The sequence below is a fragment of the Geospiza fortis genome, unplaced genomic scaffold (assembly GCF_000277835.1).
Source record: "Geospiza fortis unplaced genomic scaffold, GeoFor_1.0 scaffold8, whole genome shotgun sequence".
Classification (NCBI taxonomy): Eukaryota; Metazoa; Chordata; class Aves; order Passeriformes; family Thraupidae; genus Geospiza; species Geospiza fortis.
The window spans coordinates 1,885,921-1,897,075 of record NW_005054414.1 but is presented as its reverse complement, the minus strand read 5'-3'; the positions used below and the strand labels follow the sequence as shown (position 1 = coordinate 1,897,075).

Here is an 11,155-nt window from a genome sequence, read left to right as displayed (position 1 = left end):
TCCTCACTCTGCTCTTGCTTCAGCTTGTAGAGCTTCTCATGCAGCATGTCCTGATGTCGCTCCTGTAACCTGGCCCAAGCTGTGTCAGCCTTCAGCTGCTGCAGAAGGCTCTCCCAGTATCCAGTGTCCAGGTTGGGCCCTCCTGCCTGGATCTTGCTCTCGATGCCCTGGTACAGAGCTTGCAGCTGGTTGTAGGTCTTCCCCTTGAACACGGCCTGCACATCTGAGCTGACGGAGGCATTGATACCATCATGACGCTCCCCGGGTCCTCCTTTGCTAGAGGCCTCCAGCTTGCAGAGCTTGGCGATTTCATCCTCTATGATGATGGTCACGTCCCTCCAGAAGTCCATGTTCTTCCCTTGCTCCAGCTCCATGTAAACCTGGATATCTTCCACCAGGTCCTCCATGTCAGAGATGGTCAAGCTGTTCAGGAAGGTGTAGGGCTTGTGCATCTCCACAGCCAGGTCATCGTCCTCTGCCCTGATGTACTTGGCCAGAAGATCAATGGGTTTCGCCCTCCCATCCCAAATCCGGATCTTAGACCGCAGCTTGGCCTGCTGCAAGTGGAAGTTGTCCTCCTGCTCTTCCCAGGTTTTGAAGTGCTCCGCCTCCTTCTCCCGCTGCAGCATCTCCATCTCCTGCTCCCGCATGGCTTTTTCCCGCTCCTGCTCCAGGTGCAGCTGCTTCACCTTCTGCAGCTCCAGGCGATTGTCCTCCTGGATTTGCTTGATCCTCTCCTTCAGGTCCTTCTCATCCAGATGGCTGATCACTTTCTTTTCCAGGGCCTTGCTCCAGATGAATGTGCCCAGCAGGTTGTTGTCCCCAAAGGGATTGTCAGTGTTGGTGTAGCCCATGTACTCCTCACCCCAGCCCATCTTCTCCAGTTTCTTTCTCTCCTTGGCCTCCTTCTTGGCCAACCTCTGTGCTCGCTTCTCCTTGGGTGTCTCCAGGGCCTTCAGCAGTGCTGCCTGTTTCTTCTCTTCTTCCCTCAGGCTCAGCTGCTGCCCCAGCTCCTCTTGGGGATGTGGTGGGGCAGGGGAGCTGATGGAGGACACAGAGGACTTGGATCCATCCCTTCTGTAGTGCCACTCACAGCTCCATGCTGCCCAGTCCTGCCTGTGCTCCAGGCTGGAGCCAGAGGAGGAGGCCCAGGACCATGAGCACGGTTTCCTCTGGTCCTTATGGTGCTGGTCCTGGCTGCGGCTTCTTTTCTTCTTTTTCCATTTCTGTCTCTCATCAGCAGAGTCTGAGCCCAAGCTTGGCTCCCAGTGCCAGCCCTGACTCCAGCTCTTGCTCTGGCTGTGGTGTAGCTGCCCACAGCTCCCGGACTGCACGAGCCCCTGATCCTGCTCCTGGTCCCGTTCCTTGTCCAGCTCCCTTTCCTGCTCTGAGTGGCTGCCTTGGGCTGGGCTGCACAGCCTGAAGCCCATTGGCAGCAGCAGCTCCACCCCAGGGCCTTGCTGCTTGGGTCCTGCTCTGCGGGCTGGTTCTTGTCTGTGCTTGTTTTGTGCTGTCTCACAGCTGGTCATAGCTGTAGTCTTCTCCTACTTTGTCTTGGTTTGAAAAGACAGGTGTTTGCTAAGGAAAGTAGGAGCCACTCCTTCTGAATTATTGTAATTTTGAAATTAAGGGGCTCTCGGGCAAAAATATGGGAGTAGGAATAATAGTTTTTGTTAGGAAAAAATTAAAATATAGTAATACAAAGCAACACTGACAGTCAGAATATGACCTGACCCCCTGTGGGTGAGAGTGTTGCTGGTAGTCCCATTAAATGGTGGCTGCACTGCTGCTGCAGTGATAGATGTCGTTCCGTTGAAGCAGTGATCTTGTAGAAGGGTGTAGTTTTCCTCTGAAGATCCAGTGGTGTTGTAGATGGGCCTGGTGTCTTCTTCTGGGAATCCAGTGGAGAAAACAGCTGCTCCTCTGGGAATCCAGTGGGAAAGGCTGCTGTGGTGTTCCAAGTCTCAGAGTATATCTAGGTAGGAATGCTTGGCTCCTCCCTCTGGCCAGAGCATCTCCCAATGGGATGATGTAGTTTTATCAGTCATGCAGTGACACTCAATGGCCCATTAAGAGAAGATATTTCCTGGAGGGCCCCCGGAGGGAGGTTGGTTGTGGAGATAAAGAAAAACTGTTCCACATTGTCTTAACAGGTGGCCCGATTAACAACAGATAACTGCCTCACTTCTAACAGATGCCAATAGAATACACATCCCCCGCCACATCCTGCATTTGCAACCTGAGACATTTGTAAATTTAGTTTCTGAGTTGTGTCTCACTGCAGGCTGTGGCTCACAGCACACCTGACTGTGACACCAAGGTATTCATCCAGTTGTGTTTGGGTCGGGTTTTTTACTATGTATTGTCCAAATTTACAGACCTTTGTCCAATCTGTCATGGACTGAGAACTGCCAGAATCATTATTGCAAACTCTGCTTTAAATGCCCAAGCTTACTATCCTATGGAGTAAAATTGTAAGCAAATGTGTTTTTTTGCCAACAGACTCATAGAACTGGGCTCATTTCAGCAAACTTTTTTCCTTTCATGTATGACCATAGATGATTTTATATAAATGAGTCAAATATGGTTTTTGTCTTTTAAATTACTTATACTTTAATAGTTACTAGCTGGCTAACTTTTTTTCTCCAAGAGGAATATCAGTGTTTCTCTTTTTCTGATAATGTGTAGCTGATGGGATTGTAGCTTAATTCCCTGCCTTAGCCATGAAGGGGGATCCCAGGGTGCAAACCTCTGGCATGGGTAAAATGAATTCCTCACTGGGGATAGTCTGCAAGGCATATGCTCCCAAGTTGGTTAAATGTCTCAAATAACATCTCCCTTGCTATTTGATTCAGGGGAAACAGCCTTGGCTCTCTTTGCAGGGGCTCTGATGATGTGCGTCAGTGGGGAAATTTGAGGAGGTAAATGACCACAGTTCATCAGCAGCTCTGCTTTTACATCATGTTTCTGATCAGCGGGTATGCTTCTCCTGATGAGCTGCAAATGTGTACTTAATATTATATTAGCTATTAAATCCCAAAGTCAACAGTGTCCCTGGTAAGTTCAGAACATTTAAAACATTACTCCGTATTAAAAAAAAAAGCAGTAATTTTTTTCAGTGTAAAAGAAGCCTTATTAAAATATTTACAGATATTTTTATGATGCTGTATTGTTTTTCAAAAGCAGTGATCAACTGTGATGGATATGTTTGTCTGTCGTCATTCTCCACCCCCTGTAGCCTCCAATTCCTCTCCAAGAGGAGAAAGTGTTTCTCCTTTTCCAGATCTGGAGAAGGCCCAGACTTTTAATGCTCTGCTATAAGTGTGCATTGGAGCCTGGGGACCAAAAGCAGATGTGGAGGCTGTTGGGGCACTGTGGTCTCCTTGCAGTGGGGTGGAGGGGATTGTCATGTGAATATCCCATCTGCCTGTGGAACACCAAGAGGAGAGACCCCTCAGTGCTTCCTGTAGCTACCAGCCTGCTTAAACCCCTCAGCAGGAGAGAATAAGCACCTCTTTTTGTGTGCCACCTTTGTCGTCCTCTCTGTCACAGCATAAGAGCTTTGCAATAATAACTCTGCCAGGGCTGTTGACTGTTGGGTTGTTGGGTTTTTAACATCTGGATTTGGGCTTTATGAAGCTCAGCAGGCTTAACTCTTGAGTCCAGGTAATGGACTGCTGCCCCCATGGTAGTGACATGAGCTCACTGTGGAAATGACAGTGCACTTACAGTAGGGAATGAGGGGCTTGATCCCACTTTAACAGGGAGAAGCTTCCCTGTGGGGTGAATCAGGCTCCTGTCCTAGGTTACAATTTAAAGATGTATTCTATTCCCATCCACAAGAGCTGTTGAAACCAGGAGGGGCATGATTTTCTCCTTATCTCCTGTTAATGGGCTCATCGATGCCTTGCCCCATGAGTCAGAGATAACTCCCTCCAGGTGCCATTTCTGTTTAGCGGGTAATCAAGGACCCATCACATGGCTTATAGAATGATATCAGCCCATTGTGAGATGCTCTGCCCAGGGGAGAGGAGCTAAGCATCCTCACCTGGATATAATCTGGGGTTTGGGACAGAACAGGCAGCCCTTACCCACTGGTTTGCCAGAGGACAAGAGCTATCAGATTTTTTCTATGGGATCACCACTTCAACAAGAGCATTTCATCTAGACTGCTGCCACCACCCTAACTAGCAGGGTGTCAGGTTGTATTCTGACTCTGTCAGTGGTTTTTCTTTTGTATTATTGCATGTACTTTGGTTTTTTTCCTTTTCCTAATAAATTGTGTTTCTGACTTGAAGTCTCTCACTGGTTTTGCTTTCAAATCAGAACAGCTACCAGGTAAATGTCAGCTCCTCTGAAGCAGCAGTCAGCTGTTTTAGTGCTGCAGGAGGGATTAGTTATAAGCAAATGGTGTTTACCCCAATTCCAGGCTGGCAGCAGGTTCTTCTATCCCTACAGGAACAGAGTGTGTGCTCACCAAATGAGGGTTGTGAGTGAGTGTAAAGATGACAAGTTGTCAAATAGATCTTTGCTGCCTAAGAGGAGGGTAAATGGTGAGCAGGAGAAAAACTTATGTGTATTTGTGTCTTGGGCATGTGCAAGCACTCAGCAATTGTTGTGCTGTTCTGAGCCCCCCAGGGCACTGCGCTGTGCTGTTTGGTCTGATCATGGTATGCAGCCTAAGTGGTGGGTTCTGACGCCCCAGCAGATGTTTAGAGGTCTGCCATAGACTTCATCAGGACCTTGGGTGCTTTTAGGGGAGTAGAAAGGAGGATGGACCTGACAGTGCTGTTAAATCTGAGCTGGTATGTCCCAAGTGGTGAGTCTTGACTTCTGATGGGTTCTGAAAGGTCTCAGAGGTACCAGGTTGTTTGGGCTCAGGTACAGCACTGCCTGCAGCGAGTCTGTAGTGTTCCTTCTTCAATGTGGTGTCGCTGACCTCTTGGTTTGGTTTTTTAAGTAATGTAAAAGGGATATTTGTGGAGTTTTGAGCTTCTTTCTGACTTGGCTTATTTCTTGACTTTGGAAGCTGTAAACAATAAGCAGGGGGTAAGAATCAGTAGCTGGAACAGTGTTTGTGTGGCGAGAGAAGGAAAAAGTATGAACTTCAGCCAGCTCTGTGCCACTGAACCATGTGGCTGCTCTAGGCCGTGTGATTCAGGCCTCTAGAATCACCAGGTCTGTAGTAGTTGATTGTTTTCCCTGCGTAAAAGGGATAAGAACAGGTTTTAGTTACTGTCTGAAAACATTTAAATTGGCATGAGAACATCTACATGCATTTAATAATAGGAGCTCAACACCTATGGGGTAGGGAGAGGGTCAGCTTTGAATTTGGTGTTTGCAGCTGGTTCTTCTCTCTGCCAGCCCAGGCTGCTGCCCACGAGGGTTGTGTAAAAGCTGCTGAGCCAGAGCTGGGTTGCCATGTCTGAAAGACTGAGAAGTGATGGTCAGCCCTGCTTGTTCGTTTGACGTCACAGGCAGGAATAGATCCTTGGGAGTTTTTTTTGTTGTTTTTTTGGAAACTGACCTGATGAGAAACTAAGACTCAGTGGAAAGACCATTTAGCTAGATAAAGTGGGAAGTTGCAAACCATACCAAGGAGTGTAAGAAGATAAAAATGCTTCCCAGGACACTTGTGCATTTGAGTGAAAGGAAATCACTGACTGATTAATTCTGTCTCAAGAGAGAAAATTGAGTTATTTCTAAGAATTTGGTAATGTGATAGAGTAATTACATCTGTAAAATGGTACAGGAATGCTGTGTGTTAAGGTCTTTAAATTAAAAGATGATTATGTGATTCAGAGATTTTTATGAAGCTGTTACTAATAGGTTAGTTTAACTACTGACCCATTAGATTTTCTAATAAATACTCATTAATAGTTCTATAAATCAGTTAGTGGTTAAAACTAAGCAACACACCAGAAAGCATGCTATTTCTAAACCTAGTAATATAGGTTGAAAGGAAAAATTATTCTACTCCTCTCTGCAATTATCTTGCACTGGAGTTACTCCTCATCACAAATAAAACAACTCCTGACTTGTTAATGTGAAGGGAGCCAGGCAGTAGATTTAGGTCTGTAGTATCTCTGTGGGTGGTAAATTTATAGTAGAGGGTGCAGAGTGGCAAATGCTGTTGTGTAATGGGTGGCATGAAGGTGCAGCTCATAACTCACCCTTCATTAGAGTGAGGGAGAGCTATCTGAGCAATAAGTGATGCTTTGTCTCTCATAGCTGGCACGCTTGTTATGCATTTTGGAAGTTACAGGCTGGCAGACTGAGACTTGTCTGCAGTCAGATGATGAATACCATGCAGCCTCTGAGGCCTGAGTGGAGCCTGTTTCCACTGATGCATTTTAATTCACCTCCCTGAGAGCCTCACAAAATAGGTCTGAATAAAAGGAACAATGAGAGAAGGTGAGTTCAAACAAGAATGCACTTGCAGTGTTTGCAGGTATGATCGTTTCTGCCATGTAAAGCAGCACTGAGTCTGCTCTTTCTTGTTACAAGGATTTTTGGAGTAGTTTTCAGCCCACCCTACAAATGCTGTAGGTTGGGGATTCCTCAGAGAGTCCTTATTCACCTTTCCCATTGCATGTGTGCAACTGCTGCACCAAAGGCGGGTTTAGCACTGGTGAGAGGTGGTTTAGCAGCTCTGAGGACGTGTTAAATCCACAGCCAGGCATGAGCACCAGTGGCTCTCAGTGCTCCAGCTCAGTCCTGTCCTGCAGGGTGGCCTTCTGTGTGACCAGGCTGCTGCCAGATCCTGCTTAATTCCTGCCCTTGCTGGGGCCATAAGCAAAACTGCTAATGGATGCCACTTGTAAAGGCTTTTTTGGATATGTATCACCAAGTCTGAGCACCAGCTGCCCACAGCAGCTCCAGTGCAGCTGCTGAGGCTGAGCTGTGCTGGTGCCTCTGCTTTGGGGTGGAAGCTGTCAGTGCCAGCCCCGGAATATCCAGGCTCCTCTGGGCCTCAACAACTGAACTAAACTAAGAGAGAAGCAAGAAAGCTCTGAAATCTCTCTAGATATTTACAGAGTCAAAGAGAAGCTCTGCTACTGCCTAACTTCTGCTGAGATGCCTCTGAGGCTGTCTCGTTCCTCCAAAGATGCTCTGTGCTGGGGACAGTAGCACCAGGGGCAGGTTTGTGGCAGGGATATTCAGTGTCTCAGGTGTCTGAAAAATGTGTGGAGAGGGGTGAGGGTGGGTGAGCAGGAAAAGATGAGACAAATTGAAGGTAAAGAAATCCACCTCTGAGGTTGTGGTTTAAAGAGCCTTCTGTCTCTGCCTTTGATGCAAGGGAGATGAAGTACCCATGAGACAAGCAGCAATATTCTCTTGAGCTTTTCCCCAAGTTCCTTCCCAGCTGGTTGCCTTTTTCTGTTCTAACAGTGTTCCTGGCAGCACAGAAAAATGCACAGGTCTGTTTCCAAAGGTGATGCACCCCCTCAGGCCCGTAGATTTGTGGGTCCTATGCCAGTGGCTGTAAGAAGACCAGACCTATTTTAAATATAAAAATGTGAGGATTTGTTTTATTCTTGTTTGGGGTGTATTTCTTTTGCTCTGCATACTGGTTTTTAACTTCCATTGTGCTCTGCTATTGCTGAGGTAAGCTGGGTTTCCTTCATTCTGAAGAGGAAGGTACCTGAATGTCAAATACCCATGGGGCATGAAGGGGAGGGGCAGAAATTTTGAATAAAACTTAATTGGAGCTCGGAACGGAGCTTAAAGCAGGGAAAAGAAACCCTTGCATTTGACTTTTTATTCCATAATATTATTGACTTAAGAGTAAGATGAAAAGGCTTTACTATTCAAGGAGTTCTCTTTTCCATAGTTAATTTGCTCCATTCAACAATAGTCTGTCTTTGCATCCGCCTTATTTAACAGAGGTCAAGTAAAGAAAGAAGTGCAGAAATAATTAAAATGCACTTCACTGAGGAATAACATGTGATACTCTTTTTTCTCCCTGTAGCCAACACAGATATAAATAATTATTTGTTAGACCTAGGATTTGACATATAAACATTGGTGGGGGTGGGGGGGTGGGAAATCCCATCTTTTTCATGAATTTCCCATCTTTTATGCTTACAGATCACTAGGCAATAGCAAAAAGAAGGAAAAAGTAGCAGGGTCATATTCCTGTGTTTCACCATCCAGGCCTGTGGCTGAAGGCTCAATTTTTGGCAGGTGCTGCTAACCTCTTCCCCTTTGCTTTTAATTTGTCCCTGCTAGTCACAAAATCTAAAAATGCAGCTGTTTCTTGCCTTTATTGCCTGCTGATTATTGCTCAGCTCTAGTTTGCCTCCTTATATTTGTGATGAGGCATCTGTCAGTGCAGGGGTGACTGAGGTAAGATGAGCTCTTTGGTGTCTGTGCCAGAACAAGTCAGCACACATTGAGCAGAACATCTGGTTGGAAGATACCTGTTTGCTGAAACACAAACTCTTTGTGTTGCATTGTGCTTTTGTAAGGATTTCTGACCACAGGGAGGTGGGCAGAGGGAGTACATGGACCATAAATTCTTCCAGAGATGCTGGAGAAATGCTTAGTGATTCAGATGAAATTAAATGTCGGAACTCTCTCCTGGTGTTGCCAAGAAGCAGATGCTCAGCAAAGGCTAAAGCAAGAATTCCCTTGAATATCTTCCTTCTTTCTGCTTTGGGCCTTCCTGAGGCAGAAGTTGTTTCTGAGTCACTGTGTTTGAAAACCACTGATGGATGGATTCATTCTTATTCCACTTGTCCAGATTTTTCTTGAAATCTGTCACAGGGAATATTTTGTGTGTGTTTTCCGCTTATGAGGCTATAGAACAAATAATTCTGCTTTGGAGAGGTGTTGAAGGCCAGTGTTGCTTGGAGCTAGGGGATTATCCCAGCTGACCTTGACAAAGTTACTGGCAGGCTCAATATTTGGAAGATAAATAAATAAATAATCTCCTGAGTTGAAAGCACTGGGTTTTTACCCACCCTGCTTGAGATGAATGAAGGATATGTTTACAGCAGCATGTTACCCCAAATACTACCAACACGGATCTCTAAGAAGACTTACACAAATACTTTGTGTTTACACTACTGTGTTCCCAGATAGAGCATAAGAAGTCTGGGTAAGGCTTGTGTTCTTTCTTGTTCTAAATACTTAAACCCACTCTCTGCATCAGAGACTTGTAGCTCTGCTGTCCAGAAGACAATGTAGTTCAATGTATTCCTTTACCAGTATTATTCAGGAGGATTATGGTCTTGTTTGGTCTTAATTTTGTCCAATTACTCCTTCAGAGACAATGTATAAGGAAAAGTGATTTATTCCTGCCTCTTATCTACAACACAGAGCATTTGACTTCCTCTGGGAGGAAATTTTGCACTCCAATTCAATATTGCAAGTCGGTAATTCCTTTTTTTTTTCTCCTCATCACCCTCCACTAGAGCATTTTATTCTGATCCAGTTAGGTTTCTCCAAGTGTCAAGCTAGAAGAACTTAAAATAGTGATTCTCTTAGGTAACACTGGTGTAGGAGACAGGAGTTTGATTCTGATTTTCTAAATTGAGGGAACTTCCTTCAGGAAACAAACACAACAGTTGTGTGACCAGCATCTCTCTGTTGTGATGGAGGAGGTTTTCCATAATTGCCTGGAACAATAATCTGCTGACCTTGGACTTCTGTGATCAGCCTTACCAGCTGCTTCAGTGGGAAAAAGCAGAGACCCTCCGGGTGACACTGAGGGAGTGAACCTCCGCAGGAAAGCTCCTCTGATAGCTGGAGATGGGCTCTGTGCTGAGATGTGAGGCTCTAAACCCTTCTGTACTGAACAGGGTGTTTATTTTGCTTTCAGGTTGTTCTATCTTAGTTGTCACCTGCAACAGTGTGCTCTGGAGGTGAATGTGCAAAAGATTTTAGGTAGTCTGCCTTTTTCAGTCTCAGTGGATGGCCTCATTTGCAACCCAATGCTCTTTTTTTTAGAAAGGCAACAAAACCAGACAGATCTCTTGTATCATTGTTTTTAAATGAGTTTTCCATTCTCCCACCTGCCTTTGCATCTTGGCTTTTGACTTGACAATATTGGCAGTACTTTCCAAGCATCTCGAGTGTCCCTGATGTAAAGATTTGGGTACTAAGCTTGTCTCCAAGTGTTTAAAGTGCATTAGTGGAAGATGTAAATCCAGTCAATGGTGTCTGTCCAGACCACAGTAAGCCATTAATTAATCCCAGTCAACGTATGAGGTGGTTTTCTAAAAATGGGGAGGGCTTGCAACATATCCTGTAGGTCATTAAACATTCTCAGACTAAAGATGGGAATCCAGAGGGGAAAAGGGAGTGCTTGCTTTGGAACTGCTTCTTTGTAAATAACTGAAAGCACTTGAGTTAGGGATGAGTGTCCAGCTTGGACACCAGGAGCTGTGTCAGTGGATGCTCTGGTAGTGCCAGTGAACTCTGTGGTGTGGTTCTTCCTCCCAGGATTCAAGTGGGATGTTCTGCCTGTAGCAGTAAGAACCAGATCTCCTGGTGTGCCTCAGGGCTCTCTGCTTTCTTGCTGGGCAGTGTACATATGCCTGTAGGGAACTGTGTTTCATGGGGAACGTTTTCTTATCTTCTGTGTGCTGGCAAAGGGTCAAAAATGCTGTTAAGCGGAACTATACGTATATTTGTGGATCTCTTAGAGCTTGGAGGAAAAGAGATGTTTGCATGTGCATGACAGTGTGCTTAGTTGGCTTTAAAAATAGGTATTTTATGTCTTTGGCTAATTCTAAGGGAAACTTGCTTTATTTCTGTCCCAACTCACCCTGGGGTGACATATACTTCAGATGTGATAATTTTATTTTATTCGCCACCTTTACTGTTTCCCTGCTAGTCCTGTCCATGAGGAACCCCAAATGTAGAACTTTGTGTGAAACAGACCTAATGTAAAGGAGATTAAATGGCTGTAAAGCAAAAAGTCCAGGTATTCCAAGTCCTGCAGCGTGACCAACACAGTGTCAGCGTGAGTGCTGCCAAAGGCACCCAGCGATACCAGGGCTGGAGGTGCTGCCTGCCAAAATCCCTGCTCCTGGTGAGGAACACGTGAGCTGCTTAACTCCTGGTGCCTGAAACCTCTCTCTGCTCCTGGCCCTTCCTTCAGAGCTTGTGAGTCACTTCCCCTCTCCCCTGAGGAGAAGTCCTTTGG

At 45.7% G+C, this 11,155-nt stretch overlaps 1 pseudogene; it reads right to left on the bottom strand.

The window, feature by feature from the left end:
* The window catches only part of LOC102039616, a 2,325-nt pseudogene extending 796 nt beyond the window's left edge, over positions 1-1,529 (bottom strand).
* Positions 1,530-11,155: the final 9,626 nt, after the last annotated feature.